Below are 6,616 nucleotides of genomic sequence, written 5' to 3'. Positions count from 1 at the left end.
CTTACATTTAATTAAAAATTACTAGGCATGCAAAGAAGCAGGAAACTACAGTCTATAATGATTGTGGGGGAAAAATCAGTCATAGAAAGAGTCCCAGAAATTATAAAGATGATAGAATTAGTAGAGAAAACACACACACAGACACATTGAAATAGCCCTTGTCTACTGTCCATGTGTTAAAGATGGTAAAGGAAAGAATAAATATGTTAAGTGGAGAAGATGTTTTAAAAGTCTCAAATTGAACATCTAGAGATGAAAAATACTATACAGGAAATGAAAAATAAACTGAGTGAAAATAAAACCATACTAGATAGCTCAAGAGAAAGATTAATGAAATTGAAGCCATTGGAATAGAAACTAATATAAAATAAATCACAGACCAGAGAACTAGATTGTGCTCAGCTACTACTACCAATTGTTCTGATCAGGGCCACAATAGATGGACCCTGATTGAATGAAAGGAAAACACGGAATAGAACTCAAATTCTTACAAAGTCCAAACTTACTGGACTAGGTGAGACCAGAGGGCACCCTTAGACTATCACCCTAAGATAATCTTTTTATTATTATTATTACTTTAAATTTTATTGTGTTTGGGTGAAAGTTTACAGAGCAAATTCATTTTCCATACGGCAGTTCACCTACACTTTGTCTCATGACATTGACTGCAATTTTCCACAATGCAACAGCTCTCTTCCCACTTCCTTCCCATAGTTATCTCTTCCCTATACCCTTCCCTCCCATGCACTCCTGTCCCCCAAGCTGTCTCCTTGTACATACACAGCCCTTCTATGCTCCAATGAGTACTGTCTCCAAGAAGTATATCTACCTACTGTAAATATTCAGCTCATATGCGTGTCATTTGTTTGGCTGTAAGCCACAGGGGTGGGTTGAATTCTAGACCTGAAGGGCAGCTAGGGACCATAGTTTCAGGGGTTCCACCAGGCTCTATAAGACCAGCAAACCTGGTCCCCTTTTTTCCTGAGATACTCTTTAAACCTTGAACCAAAACTATCTCTTGAGGTCACCTTTAGTAAAATAATTGATTGGTACACAAAATAAAGGATACTATGCCTGAGTACCATGCTCAAGTAAAAGAAAACAGTTATATGAGACCAAAAGGTCAACCATTACTCTGAAACAAAGATGTGAAGATAATGGGGCAGGGAAATTAGAGCACTGGGAATGGAACAACCAGGATGCCATTAAAGAGAATGCTGACACATTGTGAGAAATATAAATAATGTCACTAAACAATTTGTGTGGAAATTGTCAGATGAGAACGTAATTTTCTGTGTAAACTTTCACTGAAAGCACAATAAAATATTATTTTAAATAAATCAATAAATCACAGAGGGGAAAAAACTGAAAAAGAAATAAGCAAAGCATCAATAAGCTGTGGAACATATGCAAGCAGCTTAATATATCTATAAGTGGAGTTCAAAAAAAAATGGAAAGAGAGGAAGATGGAAAATAAATGTATTTGAAGAAATAATGGTCAATTTAAAAAAAAATTGATAAAAGTCATAACTCCACAGACGTAATAAGCTCAATTAACACCAACCATGCTATGTTATACCATTCATTATAAAAAACATGATGAAAGGTATAACCTAGCACATTGTAATAAAATTACTTAAAACTGGACATAAAGAGAATTCTTACATGTAGCCAAAGAAAAAAGACACACTGTACACAGAATAACAAGTATAAGAATGAGAGCAAATTTCTTATGAGAAAGAATGCATAGTTCACAAAGATAAAGTTTTACATCTTACTTTGGTAAATAGCAACCAGGGTCTTAAAACCTTGGGAGCGACCATTGAGATGCAACTATTGGTCTCTCCTCATCTGAAGCAAAAAAGAGTGAGGAAAATCAAAGACACAAGGAAGCAATTAGTCCAAAGGACTAATAGATAACACAAACCCCTGCCTCCACAACCCTGAGACCAAAAGAATTAGATGATGCCTGGCTACCACTGCTGACCTCTCTGAAAGGGATAACAATAGGAGGTCCTGGGTAAGGTGAGAGAAAAACATGAAACCACATTCAAAATCATTAAAAAAAAAAAAAAAACAGGCTTATTGGTCTCGTAGAGACTAGTGGAACACCTGAGACTATAGCTCTTAGACAACCTTCAAGCCAGAAACTGAAATCACCCTCTCAACATTCCCCACCCTATCCCCACCCCCATGACTCAACAACAGACATGTCTATAAGGTGAGCAGTAACGCCAGAGAGGTACACATTCCTTGTTAAATTAAAAGGGCAGCATTTGCCCACGGATAAAGCTCAGAAAGCAGGGAAGGAATAGGAAAGAAGGACCAATGGAAATAGTAAGCACAGGAAGGAACTGAGACGGATAGTGTTCCATTGTGGTGATTGCAATCAATGTCATAAAACAAAATGTGTATGAATTTTTGAATGGGAAACCAATTTGCTCTGTAAACTTTTCCCAAAATCACAATTAAAAAAAAAGAGTGCAAGTCCAAAGACAATGGAACACTGTCCTGAAAATAATGCAATTAGCTGTCAAGCTAGAACTCTGTGCATACTGAAAATACATTTCAAACATGATCCCAAAATACTTTTTCCAACATACAAAAACTGAAAAAACCAATTACCAGCAGACCTCAACTGCAAGAAATACTGAAAGAAATCTTTCATGCAAAAAGATGACACCAGATGGAAATCTCAAGCTGCATGAGTGAAGAACAGCAGAAATGGTAAAAATGTGGGTAAATATTCAAGACTATTTTTAATCTCTTTAAAAGATCATTGACAGTTTGAGCAAAAATTAATAACAACATATTGTGGAGTAATACTTTTGGACATCAGAGACAGTAACATCATGCCCTGAGTCTTTATGGAAATTTCTAAGTTCTGCAGAATTCCTATGTCTAAGGAAAAAAATATGTATTTGCCAACTATCAAATGGATTGTCTTCTTCCAAGACAAGAAAAAGAGTATTTTTTTTTCCCCAAAACTAAGGTTAAGGAAGGGCTATGTGAACTACACAGTTTTTTGGGCTTTTTTTCAAATTCTGTTTTTTATTTAAAAGAGATCTATTGAGAAGAAAAACATTTACACAATTTTGGAATTCCATGCTCACAGAGCTTTTCTCTAAGTAGGCCAAAGTCCCAATGCCTTTAGGCCCCAGGTCTGGAGTCTTTGTTAACTGCTCCCTCAAGGCTGGCCTCATGCAAGTTTTCACACAGATGTGTTCTCATCTGCTGCATTCTCTTTGGCAGACATAAAGCAAGAAAATACTTAAGGAAAACACTTAAAATGCAGTATTAATAAATAATGCCCAGAGTTTTTTCTCCTAATAAATTGTCACAAAGCTTTCTGAAGCAGACTGAAAAGCCACATGTAAAAGCCTACACATGTTTTTACCTATGGATAGTTTATAATCAATTATAATAGCATTTTATACTTCATTTCTGCCATAATATATTCAATTACACATTTAACATTTCCTCCTAACCTTTTCAAAGACAGGAAGGCAAATTCCACCTACCTGATTGGTATATTTATCTAATGCATGAGTAATCGTCATTATCTTTAATTCAACTGGACATTTGCTTACTTTGGTTTCATATTTGGGTAACCAGTTATTTACCTGATTTGTAGATGTATTTAACTCCTATGCCTCAGGGGATTGATTCATGCATATTGTTGTCATTATACTTTCTCTTAACAATTTATATCTCCCAGCAGTTTCATAAAGTAGGTTGGTATAAATGGCCCCTTTTATAGGAACCCAAGAGACTTTACACCATATTTCTGGGTGAATTTGTGCCAGCCAGTTAGTAGTGTTATCTTAATCCAGGCAGTTCTAATCTATTGCATATCTCAGACCTACCCCACCTCCCAAGAGAACCACAATTTTGGAGACTGTTGCAGCAAAGAGTTAAGAAGGTAGATAGCATTGAAAAGTGTGTTTGTAATACAGGTCATCAATAACTAGCAATACTGAACAATTATAATAATACTGAGTATAGGGACCCTTTCCAAATATATTTTTCTTTCTTAATTAACATGTGTAATCACAGAGGTAGGGAAAATTTAAAACACGTAGACTAAAGTATAAGGTTGGATTTTGGGAAAACGTTGTGTTTGTTTTGTTTGGCATAAGCCATGCTCTTGAAGGGAGAAACATAGCTTGAAGTGCAAAATGTGCATCTGCATTTAATTAAGAACATTGTGAACAGTGCATATTAAGCAATGTGCTTTTAAGGCTCAATCATTATAATATGACCAAAAGTTGAGGGAGAAGTCAATCAGTCAGCTAGTTGTTTTGTCTAATTTTTTCCTCACTAATTGTTTTCTTTTATATTTGAACAGGCTGGTGGTATTAATTTTACTTAGTACATGCTTTTCAGAGGAAATATAAAACATTTTCTACAACAATAAGTGCTGTGAACTGCACATTAATTTAGATTACTAAAATTTAAAAAGTCAGCCAACTCCATTGTTGAAATTATCTTAAATGTTTTTAAACCTTTTGATTCTCTCTGTTCTATTAATTTTCCCTCCATATTTTTTTTCTGGAAGAAAATAAATCTTTGACAGTCATTTTATAGGTCCATTGCACCTTCTGACTCGTCCTAAAGATATTAAATGGAGGGTATAGAGGCCCAGAAGCACCAGGAATTGGTCTTCACTGACTCCTAAGCAAAAATATAAGCACAACCACATCAGGGCCTAAGCCAAATTCTCCACTGCCCAAGGGTGGACATTTTTGTTCAATCCACTAGAGCAAAATATTCTTTTCACTAAGTACTTCAAAAATTTTAATACTGTATTGACAACAGCAATTGTTTTTGTGTGCCATCAAGTCAATTCTGATTCATAATGACCCTACATGACAGAGTGGAACAGCCCCATAGGGTAGTTAAGCACTTGGCTGCTCACCAAAATGTCCGTAGTTTGAACCCACCAGCTGCTTTGCAGGAGAAAAGACAGCAGGCACAGAATGATTCAAATGAAGCACCAAAACTTGGTAGCAACCAAATGATACAGGATACAGAAGGGGGTCAGTTTAGGTAAAAGGAGGTTGATAATGAGTGACAATGATCATTTTGGGTGATATTGTTACCTTATTTTCTCAGTTACATCACAATTGGAAATGTCCTGAAGACATTTGGAGGAGATCCTTATTGGTCTGATGTAGACTGCTGTGAACATTGTTGCCGTAATGGCTCCCAGTGAATCACACCTCCAGAGTCCAAGTTCCTTTGCAATGGGGCTTTCCAGTTCTTCTCATGCTGAAGTAAGATCTATTTTCCCAGCCTTGCTTTCACCAAGGGAATGTGGCAAAAGTGACATTGTGAAACTTTCAAAACTAGGTTAGACTAGTCCTTGCGACTTCTGTTTTCACTTCTTTGGACCCCTGAGACTACCACGGTGCAAAGAATACTGAAATGAAAAAGAAAGGGATTCCCAACAAACCCAGCCAGCTCAGCTGAGAGCCCAGAGAGATGATAGAAGTCATCTTAGACCTCATATCTGAGTCATCAGCTAAATGTGGCTCTATCAGTACACCTAAGAAACACTAGAAAAGATGAACCTGTAGAATCATGAGAAATATGTCATTATTTTAAGCCATTAAATTTTGGTGTGGTTTGTTATACTATAATAGATAACAAATACAAGTGATTTTATGAAAGTTAGTATTTATCCAAGATCATATCTGCATTCATGAAAGTGGCTGAATGACCCAAGAGAAAATCAACTCAGGACTAAAAGTTGGAGTGGGGAAGAAAAGGGGATTCAATGTTCAAATCCTATGCCCTCCACACTTGAAGATTTTATTGTATATAAACATGTATTAACTTATGTTATAGCTCCTTTTGATCCTCACAGCAGCTCTGTGATATTGTCAGAACAGAGAGGTTAAATTATATGGCCAGTGTCCAAAGTCTAATAAAGTAATGTAAAAAGATCTCATACTTTTCAGTCCAGTGCTTCTTTCACTGTTCAACACCACCTGTCATTAGTTCCATAGTACCACCACTTGCAAGAGCAGGGGTTAAAAAGCATTAACCCAAAGAAGAAAATAGAGAATACTTGTGATGCTTAATTTTATGTGTCAGTTTGGTGAGGTTATGGTTCCCAGTGGTTTGGCCAATTTCTTGTCTAGCTGCTGTTATGGAGTAGTTAAATGTGATTAAATCAATTGGCTTTGGAGAGCATGTTTCCTTACATAATGTTGTTGCTGTTGTTGTTGCTGTTGTTATGTGCCATTGAGTCATCTCCGACTCATAGCAACCCTAGGCACAACAGAATGAAACACTGCCCAGTCTTGTGCCAGCCTCATGATCCCTACTACACCTGAGCCCATCACTGTAGCTGCCATGTCAATCCATCTTGTTGTGGACCTTCTCCTCTTTTGTTGTCCCTCCACTTTACCAAGCATGACATCCTTCTCCAGGGAATGGTCCCTTCTGACAACATGACCAAAGTAAGTGAGACGAAGTCTGGCCATTCTCACTTCCAAGGAGCATTTCGGGTGCACTTCCTCTAGGACAGATCTGTTGGTTCTTTTAGCAGTCTACAGTACTTTCAGTATTCTTTGGCAGCACCACAATTCAAAAGCATCAACTCTTCTTC

General features: G+C 36.8%; 1 pseudogene; it reads left to right on the top strand.

Moving 5' to 3' along the window:
• The first annotated feature begins 5,201 nt into the window (after window positions 1–5,201).
• LOC103192047 overlaps window positions 5,202–6,616 on the top strand; it is a 55,968-nt pseudogene continuing 54,553 nt past the window's right edge.

The sequence above is a fragment of the Orycteropus afer genome, unplaced genomic scaffold, assembly GCF_000298275.1.
Source record: "Orycteropus afer afer isolate SDZICR_OR568_19922 unplaced genomic scaffold, OryAfe1.0 scaffold00023, whole genome shotgun sequence".
Lineage (NCBI taxonomy): Eukaryota > Metazoa > Chordata > Mammalia > Tubulidentata > Orycteropodidae > Orycteropus > Orycteropus afer.
Note: the sequence above shows the minus strand (reverse complement) of the source record. Positions and strands in the feature narration are given on the sequence as shown.